The following is a 13,199-nucleotide window of genomic DNA, read 5'->3' as shown; positions in this document are numbered from 1 at the left end:
TGAGCCACAAGGGAAGCCCTGCATGCCACAACTCATAAATCTTCTATCTAGGGGCAATTTTCAGTTCTCTGGACCTGCATCTTCCACATCCAGCACTCTTGGGATTGGGTCTGACCGAAGGGAGGAGGGAGTGAAGGCAGTTGAGTCTCAGATAGAACCACCTCATCACTGGCATCCTTTGGAAGGGTTTGGTGCTGAGCTTTGCTTCCCAGCTTCCCAGTCCCCTTACTCCATGTGTCTCCCATCACCGGCTTCTTCACATACCACCCCCACACCTTGCTCAGTTCCTTTCAGATTTCTTGGCTGAATCTTGATGGGTGGATTATGACCTTCCCATCTTGCTCAGCCCACTGGTCTGTGTCTTTGATTTTCACCTATCTGCTTCGTGAGTCTTGAGATGTAAGTGGGCTGTGTCTCCTGGGTTAGTCCAAGAATATTACTTTTCCTGCCCCTGACAAGGTGGTTGGATGGCATCACCAACTCAGTGGACATGAGTTTGAGCAAACTCTGGGAGATGGTGAAGGACAGGGAAGCCTGATGGGCTGCAGTCCATGGGGTCCCCGAGAGTCAGACAGGACTGAGTGACTGAACAACAACCACCAAGATGAGGAAGATGCAGGGCACTTGAGATGAGAAGGAAGAGAAGGGGACAGTAATACCATGCCCTAGCAGATACAACAGTCCTGCATCCTGAATGATCATTTTGTCTCACTGTGATCACTTTCTAAAAGCTGAGGTTTTCCAGTGCTTCAGGATTCTTTCTCATTTTTCCTCCAGTAGCCACCATTACTGCCAGTGCTAAAGAAGTTAAAGAAGAAGCCAATATTAGTGGAAGAAGTATTATGCTGAGTTTATCTCTACTTATTCACGCTCTGGGGCCTACCTATTTTGAGCCTCAGTTTCCCCATCTGCAACATACTTAACCTAGGATTCTGATGACTAAATCAGGCAGCATAAGTGACAATATGTGGGATGATGCCTGGCCATAAGACAAAAAATCTGTCCCTGAGCCCTGTGGGGCAGTTCTCAAGGATTCTATGGTTAGTGTGGACTTGTGGCAGGTGGGGGCAGCAGAGGGCCACTGGGGGACTGGAAGAAAAGGTAGGAGGCCCCGGTCTTCTGAATCCTTGCTTCTGGGAGACAGGTTCTAAGAGCAGGCATTTCAAGACAGCTCAGGTCCTCTACCAAGGAAATCCAGGAGAGAGAGCAGGTAGGTGCACAGAGGCCCATCTGAGATAAGCGGGTTGCGAGGGTCATGAGGTCAGGATGTCAAGAATTCATTAGAGAACTGGCACCATGGAGCCAGCCATACCAGCTGGGGAGCCGAGAAGTACCAGAGAGGTCGGCAACCTGCAGTTACAGGGGTGGCCTCCTTTAGTGGCTTCTCAGAGCTATCGCACCACTGGAAACAGGTTTTCCTTGGCCTCAACAAAGCCAGCCCACATCAACAAAACCATTGTGTTGGGGGAAATTTGTTTATATGTATAATTCACCCCCTTCACTGAACTGTAAAGATTTAAGAGTTTCTTCTGGTCTGATAATGCCCCCGTCTTGAGGTACTTGCTAAAAAGCTCATCCTTGTCTCTTATTCCCAAGCTGCAAAACTAATTCTCAAATAGCCTGCCTCAGGGTGCTAGGGCAGGTGTTCAGCATCCACCCTCAGAAATCACGAAGGCATCTGAACCTATTTCATTGTAGGTAAAAGCTGGGGTGGGGGTGGGGCTGATAAGGTCTTTTCCTCCTTCCGAAGCCTCTCAGTCCAAAAGCTGAGAGCTTCTCCTTCAGTCACCCTGTGCCAAGCAGCAGCTCTGCTTTGTGTGACCCTGATTGGTGATGACATCACCTTACAGCCAGGGACCCCAGGTGGGGCATTAGAGCGGGATTTCGGCTGCCCCCAACATTGGCTCCTGGGCTTTGGTGGCATTCAGGCCTTAAAGCACGCATACCAACCAGGGAGCTTGCCCCCACAAAACCACCCCTAGCTGCACATTAGTATCACCTGGGAAGCTTTCATTTATTGTTATTTATTTATTTATTTGGCGCATCTGGTGTTAGTTGCAGCAGCATGCAGCATCTGTCGTTGTGGCACACAGGCTCAGCACACGGGCTCTCTAGTTGCGGTGCAGGGGCTTAGCTGCTCTACGGCATGTGGAATCTTCGTTCCCTGACCAGGGATCAAAACCACATCCCTTGCGTTGAAAGGCAGATTCTTAACTACTGGACCACCAGAGAAGTCCCTGGGAAGCTTTTCAATGAGCCATTTATGACTAAGCTTCCAGCACCAGAAATTTTCATTTTATTAGTCTGGGTTATGGTAGGAATCATGATCAAAATATCTACTGACCAGTAAGGCATGAGCCCAGGCAGGCAGATGGATGCTGGCAGCACACCATATCTGTATGTACACACTGGATGTCAACCCTAGCCCTGGGCCCGATTATCAATATGTTCGAAAAGCAACCCAGATGATCGTAATAGGCAGCAAGAGGGGAGAACTGTAGGGCTAGACTTTGCCTCTGAGTAAATGTCCAGTGACTGAAGACTCCTCCATGAAGGAGAGCAGCTCCCAGACAAATTGACCTAAGACGCTGTCTGCACTAGAAAAGCAAGCAAGGGGATGAGGTGGTGATCATAGGACACACACCCAGGGCTCCATCGTCTCTGAGGGCAGGGGAAAACGTCACCTTCGTCTTTGACCCTCCAGGGCCTCTCACGGTGCGTGGCCCACAGTCCGTGGTCAGTAATATCTGGCGATGAATGAATAGCACTGACGCTTTATGAGCTTCTGTCATGAAGCTAAGTGACATACAAGACCCCACGGAGAATGCCTGACCAAAATGCAAATCCTGCTCAAGCACTCTGGAAAAGAGGCTTTACTTTTATTGAATGAAGGGAAGGGGGTGCTGTTGCTCATTTTTCACATCAAGTATTTGCAGGGAAATCACTGAGTAGTTCAGAAGAAAGTGGGGATTCCTTGCCTTTGTGCAACCACCCTCATCCCAAACCGTCTCCTGGGATCGATGGAAGCTTGCTGCACGGGTGTGCTTCCAGCCTCACCAACCAAAGCCTAAAATTCTGAGGGACAATTCAGCTCTTAAGCCCCTCAATCTGTCCCTCGGCCTGCTGTCTCACCCCCGAACCATGATACCCCTCTTCCAGGCTTTTCCAGCCACACTCCCCTCACCGCCTGCAGCCCTGACCCACTTTCGCCATCTGCACCATGGTGTGGGTCTCTGGCTGAATTGGGAAAAGGAGGGAAAAAAAAAAAAAAGACAGCCATTAGGAATCTTAATGAGACCAAGTTCATTTCATTATGTTGTCATTTCATATTTCACCGCTCTGACGGTGAAGGCACGGGAGAACCCAGAGGGCCTTTCTGCTTTGCACACAGGATGGAGAAGCAGGAGGAAGGGGGCACATGGCTGAGAGACAGAAGGAGACCACGCCCCCTCCCTGCCCCCACCAAAACCAAAGTTGGGGAGGCTGGCCCCTTCCCTGGCGATCAGGGGTGAGAGGCAGAGGCAGGAGGCTGAAGGAGCCCCTTTCTTTGCAGAGGGGCTCTGATCAAACCAGGGCAGGGAGGGAGGCGCCCTCCTCCGCGCCGAGCTCTCGCATGATCTCAAATACAAACAGAGCTGGCCTCGGGGCATCATAGAAATCGCCATTATAAATTCAGATGGTGCGCCAGGGGGTGCCTCATTTTCTGTTATTGTGTTGGTCTCATGAGCCACTCCAGCAATAGGATCTCAAAAGTGCAACTGCTACCCCCGGGGGCACCGTTAGAAACACATTATTTTTAAAGCACCGCAATAAAGTATGAACTCAAACAACTTCATTGAAATAAAGATTAATATGGAACATGTGTTCCTTGGCCTCCTCCCACCCACACAGCGAACAACCCAAGCCCTGCCCCCTCCTCCCAACCCCCACCCCCGCACACACACCCGGGGGTCCACTCCACGGACCACCTGCCCAGCCTGCGATTCAGGGCTTGAGAAGATCGGGGACACAGAACTTCGGTGATGAGGAGATAGGAAGGCCAAGCCATGCCGGACACCAAGGGAAGCAGCAGAGACCACTCTTGAGATTCCAGGCTTGTTAGCCGGTGGGATGCAGTGAAGAAATGAGCTGCGCTGGAGGACAGAGTCCTGGGACTCTCCAGGTTCAGTCACTAACTAGAGGCATGGACCTGAGCACATCATTTAACCCCTCAGAACCTCAATTTTGTTTTCTCTGAAAGAAAACTAAATGTCCCTCCTTATTATTCCTGTTTCACGGGGTTATGGTGAGAAAGAAACAAGGTAAGGCAGGTTGTAGGAAATGTCATTAAAACTAGGACATACCACCCCAGCTTAAGATACATGCTACGTTTTATTGTGCTTCACAGATATTACATTTTTTACAAATTGAAGGTTTCAGCAGCCCTGTGTCAAGCAAGTCTATCAGTGCTATTTTTCCAACAGCCTTTGCTCACTTCATGTCTCATTTAGTGTCACATTTTTGTAATCCTCAGTTCAGTTCAGTCCCTCAGTCGTGTACGACTCTTTGCGACCCCATGAATTGCAGCACTCCAGGCCTCCCTGTCCATCACCAAATCCCAGAGTCTACCCAAACCCATGTCCATCGAGTCAGTGATGCCATCCAACCATCTCATCCTCTGTCATCCCCTTCTCCTCCTGCCCCCAGTCCTTCCCAGCATTAGGGTCTTTTCCAATGAGTCAACTCTTCGCATGAGGTGGCCAAAGTATTGGAGTTTCAGCTTCAACATCAGTCCTTCCAATGAACACCCAGGACTGATCTCCTTTAGGATGGATTGATTGGATCTCCTTGCAGTCCAAGGGACTCTCAATATTGTGTGGTAATCCTCACAATATTTCAAACTTTCTCATTTTTATCTTGTTTGTTATGATGACCTGTGACCAGTGATCTTGGATGTGACTATTGGAAAATAAATGACAACTTGCGGAAGCTTCAGACGATGGTTAGCATTTTTGCAATAAAGTCTTTTTTTAATTAAGGTATGTACATTGTTTTTTAGACACAATGCTATTTCACACTTCATAGACTACAGTAGAGTGTAAACATAACTTTTTACATGCACCAGGAAACGGAAGAATCCACATGACTCGATTTATTGCAATATCTGCTTTCCTTTGGTGGTCTGGAAGCTCACCCACGATAGCGCCAAGGGATGCCTGTATGCCCTTCCACAGGGTGTAGTCCGGGGAAAGGAGCTCAGCTTTCTCTGGCCACTGAACCACAGCAAAGCAAGCAAGGCCCACCACCAGCAGATGTAACACCTTTCTCTCAGCTCAGCCCAGCTGGGGACTGGGGAGCAGCCAGGGCTTGGACACTAAGGCTTTGGGTTTGTTTTTTTTTTTTTTTTTTTTTGCACAGGTTCAGGAGATGCAGGCAGTATGGTGGAAGCAGACCAGTGAAAAAGAAAACAGAAGACTTTCTACTAGACAGAGCAAAGAGGAAGATGAAATGTGCTCTGAAAGAGCAGTAGTGATCAAAATAACCTTACTGAACGTCATCACCTTCCTTCCACTAGAGAGCTCAGAGCTCCTCCCTTGCAGTCTCTCATCTCCATGGGAAGGGGGGGTCAGAGACAGCCTTCCCTCCGTAGAACACAGAGAGCTTGTTGAATCAGGGGGGAAAAACCAAGGGTGGGGCTCCCAGATCCAGGGTCTCTAATCCAGCCTCCTTTCCTTGGAATCTAGGTCTTGAAGAGGAGTATTTAGAGGTAGTTCTCATCGAAGGGAAACTATATCATCAGATGGGGTTGCCTACCATGAGTTAACAGAAAGAAAATAAAAATTCATGCCGCAGGACCAGACTTTCATCCATCCAGATGTAAAGAAGGACTTAGGATCCTCCCTGAAATCTTGCCCTCTCCCACCCTCCACCGTAGCCAAGGAGAACCGTGCAGGGGTGGCTGGGGGCACCAGAGAACACTGGGTGAGGGAGGAAATAACAGTGAGGGGCTGGCACAGGGGGTTAGGACCGAACCCCCTGCCGTTACTACTGCTAGTGTCATGCAAGAGGCTGGGGGGGGCGGGGGGGTGAATTAAAAGTGCAAGACAGGTGCCCCAGTGGGGTTTTGCATCTCTTTTGCTTTCTGTTTCTAGAAGGGAAAGAGGATGGTCATAAAAATAACTGAACTGACATCAAATATTTAAATTTCAGAAATGCAAGAGAAAAGAAAAAAGTGAGATGAAAATACGCTGTAAACAAGGCACAAAGCTGTGCTGTGGCAGGAGGGCTCTTTCCTCTCTGGCTTAGCTGGGGACACTGCCATGCTGTACCAAGATGCCACTCACCAGACATTCCCAGGAAAGAGCGTGCGGTGGGAGAATGCGCTTTACCTCATCTCTGAGGGCTGGTGAGTCAAGGCAGCAGACCCAGGTCACAGGACCACGTGTGGAAGCTTGGCTCTGTTTTGTGGACCAGACTGTACTTGTCACCCTCGCCCACTTTCTCTGGAAGGGACATCACTGGCCATGAAGGGGACAAGACAGAAAGGTGGGCGATGGAGTGAAACCAGAAAACCAGAGGGTCCCACCTACCCCAACATCTATGCTCCGTGGGCCAAGAAAGGTTCACCACGGACTCTGCAGTGAGCTCTGAGGACAGGAAAGGCAGGAAAGACAGTTCAGGTAGGTAACGGATAAAGGAGTAACAGTGAAATGCATGCCATTCCCTCACCATCCTCCTCCATTAAATCGTCGTTGTTATTTAGTTGCTCAGTCATGTCTGGCTCTTTGCAACCTCATGGACTGTAGCCCACCAGGCTGCTCTGTCCAGGGGATTTTTCAGGCAAGAATACTGGAGTGGGTTGCCATTTACTTCTCCGGGGGATATTCCTGACCCAGAGATCAAACCTACACCTCCTGAACTGGCAGGCAGATTCTTTACTGCTAAGTCACGTGGGGGCTTGGGAACTCCCCTGGCCTGAGAGTGGAGATAGCAAAACAGAGTGGAGAAACTTAGAGTCATCGCGGCCTGATCAAAGCAAGCTGAGGGTCAGAAACACAGATCTGAAGAGGCGTGTGGGGCTCCAAGCCTGAAACCAGGGAAGCGCTAAGGTCCAGGCAGATGGACTAAGTCAGTTAAAATAAGCAGAAGATAAGACTGTAGCATGCCTTCCACAGTAGACTCAGCAGGCCTTGGTGACTGGGTGGAGCAAGTCTGGACTCTCAGGTTTGGGCAGTGGATCCAGTGAATTAGTGAACTTGTAGTTTATAAGTACAGGTGGGATGATAGGTGTCTAGAGGAAGGATGAACATCATGGCACATGAAAGAGCCTTTCTTACTGAAAACCTAGAGAACAAAGGGATAGAAAATTAAACTCTGAACAGAAAGGATGCTTTATGAAATACTGAGCTCCTTGTCTATGGCAGTATTCAAGAAGCATCTGAGTGGCAGAGATTTCTACATCAAGAGAGCAGCAATCCTACAAGACTATCTAAGATCTCGTGATTGCATTACACTTCTCTTCCTCCTACCCACCCCATACCCCACCCTACCCCCCATACACACAGTTACACTCAACTACACATGTCATCAAGTTAGTAAGAGAAATTGGTTCGATTGGCTGTTCAGTCACTCAGTCTTCTCTGACTGTGACCCCATGGACTGCAGCACACCAGGCTTCCCTGTCCTTCACCATCTCCCAGAGCTTGCTCAAACTCATGTTTATTGAGTTGGTGATGCCATCCAACCCTCTCATCCTCTATCATCCCCTTCTCCTCCTGCCTTCAATCTTTTCCAGCATTAGAGTCTTTTCTAACGAGTCAGCTCTTCACATCAGGTGGCCAAAGTACTGGAGCTTCAGCTTCAGCATCGGTCCTTCCAATGAATATTCAGGACTGGTTTCCTTTAGGATGGACTGGTTGGATTTCCTTGCAGTACAAGGGACTCTCAAGAGTCTTCTCTAACACCACAGTTCAAAAACATCAATTCTTCAGCACTCAGCTTTCTTTATGGTCCAGCTCTCACATCCATACATGACTACTGGAAAAACTATAGCTTTGACTAGACAGACCTTTGTCGGCAAAGTAATGTCTCTGATGTCTGGGTTGGTCTTAACTTTTCTTCCAAGGAGCAAGAGTCTTTTAATTTCATGGCTGCACTCACCATCTGCAGTGATTTTGGAGCCCAAGAAAAGAAAGTCTGTTTCCACTGTTTCCCCTTCTATTTGCCATGAAGTGACGGGACTGTATGCCATGATTTTCATTTTTTGAATGTTGAATTTTAAGCCAACTTTTTCACTTTCTTTTACCTTCATCAAGAGGCTCTTTAGTTCCTCTTTGCTTCCTGTCATTAAAGTGGTGTCATCTATATATCTGAGGTTATTGATATTTTTCCCGGCAATCTTGATTTCAGCTTGTGCTTCATCCAGCCAGGCATTTCACATGATGTACTCTGCATATAAGTTAAATAAGCAGAGTGACAATATACAGCCTTGATGTACTCCTTTCCCAATTTTGAACTAGTCTGTTGTTCCACGTCCGGTTCTACCTGTTGCTTCTTGACTTGCATTCAGGTTTCACAGGAGGAAGGTAAGGTGGTCTCTTGAAGAATTTTCCACAGCTTGTTGTGATCCACACAGTCAACGTTAGTAATAGAAATTGGTTGGATAATGGAGGGAAATGCTTCAAAAGTATACAAAGTTCCTCTAACATGCAAGGATGTATCCTCCCAAATAAAAATCCTATTAATTTTCCATAGTCCAAAGGGAGATTCAGAGGCTGTCTTCTTTCCCCCAGTTATAACCGTCTGAGCATTCTTTTGCCCTCACTGGGGGATAAGACTCTTGCAGGTCAGCAGCATCTGCCTTCATTCAAAGTGGTACCCTTTGTGATCCATGAACAGTGCAGCTCAGAACACAAAGGGGATGGTGGGATTCCTGCTAGTTGCTTGCCCAGTAGCATTCCCATCCCACCTTACAGCCTCCTTCTTAAAGCAAGCCCAACTTTGTTCCATTATCAAGCAACCACAGATTTATGGAAGGCTGGCCCCAGCCCTAGGAAATGGATCTTGATTTCAGTTTATGCCAACGAGAAAATTCCACTCCCCTTGCTAATAATGGTGTGTGATACCATTCTGACCAATGCAACCTGAGGGGAAAGCCTGCCCTTTGGTGAAGCTTTCTGCCTCCAAAACTGGCATATGGCCGTCTACATATGACACCACCTTGGGGCCATCTTGAGGCCCTGAGGAGAAGCCAATCCAATCTTTGGATAAGAAAGGCTTACCCAAAGGGTAAGCCAAGACACAAAGGATGGTAGGGCGGAGGGGGGGTGTGAAAAGATCTGGAGACACATTTGAGCCACAGAATTAACCAATCCTGGAATGCCTACAGCTAGACTTCTTACTCTTGGAAGGGACATGATATTTTTCTTATTATTAAAACCACTTCTAGTTGAGTTTTCTATTACCCGCTACTGAAAGCACTCCAAATGACAGGCACACCAGATCGCTTTCACCTCCAGGGCCTTGGTACATGCTCTCCCCTTCCTCCCGGGCCCTCCTTCCTCCACTTGGATGTTCATTCATCCCTCATACTTCAGTAGAGATATCCTGGCTCCGGGAAGCCATCCTTACCCTCTCTCATTAGCACCCCTCACATCCTACACTTCCTTCTCACAGCACTTACCTCTCTGTTCCAGCCTGTCTGTCCTTCACTAGGCTGCAAGCTCCCTGAGGACTGGGACCATGACCATATTGTTTACTGCCATTTCCCAGGTCTGGCACTTAATAGGCACCCAAACATTTTATTTATTCAACAGATATTAAGAATAGCTAATGCTTATTAAGCACTTCACATGAACCAAGTTCTAAACACCTTAAGGCTCACAACCACCAGTGAAATGGGCACTTCATTATGGCCATTTTACAGGTGAGAAAACAGGCACAGAGAGGTTGATTCACTTGCCCAGGGTCACACAGCTAAAGAGTACTAAACAAGAATTTTAACACAGGTGGTCTCTTTCCACTACACAATACAAAACCACTGAACATCTACTATTTGCAAGGCATGGTTGAAGGTGCTGGGAATACAGTGTGACCAAGACAAAGTTCCTGCCTATGCAGAGCTTACATTTTAATGAGAGGAGACAGATAATAAGTAACAAATGCATACAACTTTAAAACCACAATCTTTATATTTAAATCTCATTTCCCCATTAATCACTGGTATGACCTTGAGCCAATTACTAACCCCTTCTGAACCTCAATTCACAACCTTATGTAGAACTGGATCGATGTGGGAACAAAATAAGAATACTTGTAAAATGGCCTTTTATACCATCTACCACATAATAGGGGCTTAATAAATGTTGTTAATTGTTGAATCTGGATCCCCACAAAGTATGAGCCCCATGAAGAGAAGCAAAAGGAGTTTTGGAACTGGAGAACTGGTTGAAGGAGTCTATAGAGAATTGGACTGCTCAGTTAGAAAGGGTACTTTATCTTCTTGGTCTAGAAGGATTCCAGAACCAAGCCAGCTCCCAACTCCCTTTTCCCCAAGTTATTATCTACATCTGCTGGAGACAAAATAGGGATTGGCCAGGATGGGGACCAAGATATCAATTTATGGTGCTAAATCACCACTCATGACATGTGAGAGGCTGCCAGTAGGTTTGCATTAATAAAGCCTTATCTGGCCTGTGAGGATCTCAATAATTGTCCCAGAGGCCAGCAAGGAGACCATCATCAATAGAACAGACCTGCGGGTGGACAGTGATGGAAAAATGAACCCTAGGTCCTTATTGATAGATCTTATCTTCTATTGAATTGTATTGAATTATCTTGTATTGAATTATTAATACACATTTATTAAGAACCTATGTATTCATTATTTCAGAATGGATAAATACTAATATATTTAACCGGTGTTATTTTGAAAATTGTCATCTCTCTCAGCCCATCTTTTTGACTGCCCCAAGGCAAGGGAAAACCAGACATTTACATAGAGTAGGGGCTTCTCAGGTGGTGATAGTGGTAAAGAACCTCCTTGCCAATGTAGGAAACATTAGAGATGCAGGTTTAATCCCTGAGTTGGGAAGATCCCTTGGAGGAGGGCACAGCAACCCGCTCCAATATTCTTGCCTGGAGAATCACATGAACAGAGGAGACTGGCAGTCTACAGTCACAGGGTTGCAAAGAGTCAGACACGACTAAAGCAATTTAGCACCCATGCACAGAGGAGAGCTACCTGGAGTAACAGCAAGTTTGGCCTTGAAGTACAGAATGAAGCAGGGCAAACACTAACAGAGTTTTGCCAAGAGAACACACTGGTCACAGCAAACACCCTCTTCCAACAACACAAGAGTTGACTCTACACATGGCATCATCAGATGGTCAACACCAAAATCAGATTGATTATATTCTTTGCAGCCAAAGATGGAGAAGCTCTATACATACAGTCAGCAAAAACAAGACCAGGAGCTGACTGTGGCTCAGATTGTGAACTCCCTATTGCCAAATTCAGACTTAAATTGAAGAAAGTAAGGAAAACCACGAGACCATTCAGGTATGACCTAAATCAAATCCCTTACAATTATACAGCGGAAGTGAGAAATAGATTCAAGGGATTAGATCTGATAGACAGAGTGCCTGAAGAACTATGGACGGAGGTTTGTGACATTGTACAGGACACAGGGATCAAGACCATCCCCAAGAAAAAGAAGTGCAAAAAGGCAAAATGGCTGTCTGAGGAGGCCTTACAAATAGCTGAGAAAAGAAGAGAAGCAAAAGGCAAAGGAGAAAAGGAAAGATATATCCATCTGAATGCAAAGTTCCAAAGAACAGCAGAGATAAGAAAGCCTTCCTCAGTGATCAATGCAAAGAAATAGAGGAAAACAATAGAATGGGAAAGACTAGATATCTCTTCAAGAAAATTAGAGATACCAAGGAAACATTTCATGCAGAGATGGGCACAATAAAGGACAGAAATGGTATGGACCTAACAGAAGCAGAAGATATTAAGAAGAGGTGGCAAGAATACACAGAAGAACTGTACAAAAAAGATCTTCACGATTCAGATAGCCACGATGGTGTGCAACTGAGTACACACAATTAATGACTAGTCAGATGATTTATTTAGGCTTTGTTATTAAGCTCAGTGATAAAAGGAGCATCTTTGTTAAGTTGTTAGGTCATTGTGTACATGTTTTTGGTGTTGTTTGTTTTGATTTACTGTGAAAAATGCCCTCTAAACTACTGTTCTACCTGTGATGTCCAATAAAAGTACCCTTCATATTTAAAAAAAATAAAAAAGTGAGGCTGCTGCTTGTCTACCATATGCTCCAAGCTTATGAGATAAAATTCCCTGCCTTGCTTTGTAGTGAGTGGTTCATGTTCCTTAAAAATAGAAGCAGAAATTTTATGTTTAAAAGAGTGCCCCTCTCCTGCAAATCACTCACCTTTAAAATCCATACACTTAACCCAATGATTTCTCATGGCTTAACACATTTGCAGAACTCTGCTTTTGGATATAATGTTAAGTCAGATTGATCCACCCAAGAAAACCAAATTTATTACTTTATAGTCAGAGGAGTTGGTTGGTTCTCCTAAAACATATTAGCGTTTTTATAATGGAGTTACCTAGGCTTGGCTCTAAATGACATCTGGCTGTTTCCAAAAATAAAACTCATTCTTTTTAAGAAAAATATTTGGACCACTGAGAATGTTCAAAGCAATGTGTCACGACATATTTTTAAGCAGCCTAAATGACAGTCTAAGGTTTATTGCCTCAATTCAGTGAATAAACATGCATATGTCAGTGTGTGTGTGTACATCCATGTATGCAGATGCCTAAACAATTACCAGGAAGAGATATACATTAGTTTTGACAGGGGTCTTCTTACGGTGCTAAAATTACAGATGAACTACTTTTTTAATTGTGTTTTCCTGTACTTTCCAAACTTTCTGCAACAAATCTATATAACTTTTGTAATCGGGGAAAAAAGCACAATAAATATTTCATAAATATATTTTTAATGTGCCACCAATCCTGAAGGCAACTTCAGATCAGAAGTTATAACAATGTTTGGCTCAGGAAAGCGTCAATGGATTAAACGCATTGCCTTTCATGCTACAACTTTTGAAGGGCACAACCCTCATTTAGATGTACAACTTCTATTATGTCTGCTGCTGTTTCTTTAAATTACTCTCCATTAACTTAGGGCCAC

This window comes from Giraffa tippelskirchi, chromosome 7 (genome assembly GCF_054371585.1).
Source record: "Giraffa tippelskirchi isolate mGirTip1 chromosome 7, T2T-mGirTip1v1.2.pri, whole genome shotgun sequence".
In the NCBI taxonomy this organism is placed as follows: Eukaryota; Metazoa; Chordata; class Mammalia; order Artiodactyla; family Giraffidae; genus Giraffa; species Giraffa tippelskirchi.
Note: the sequence above shows the minus strand (reverse complement) of the source record.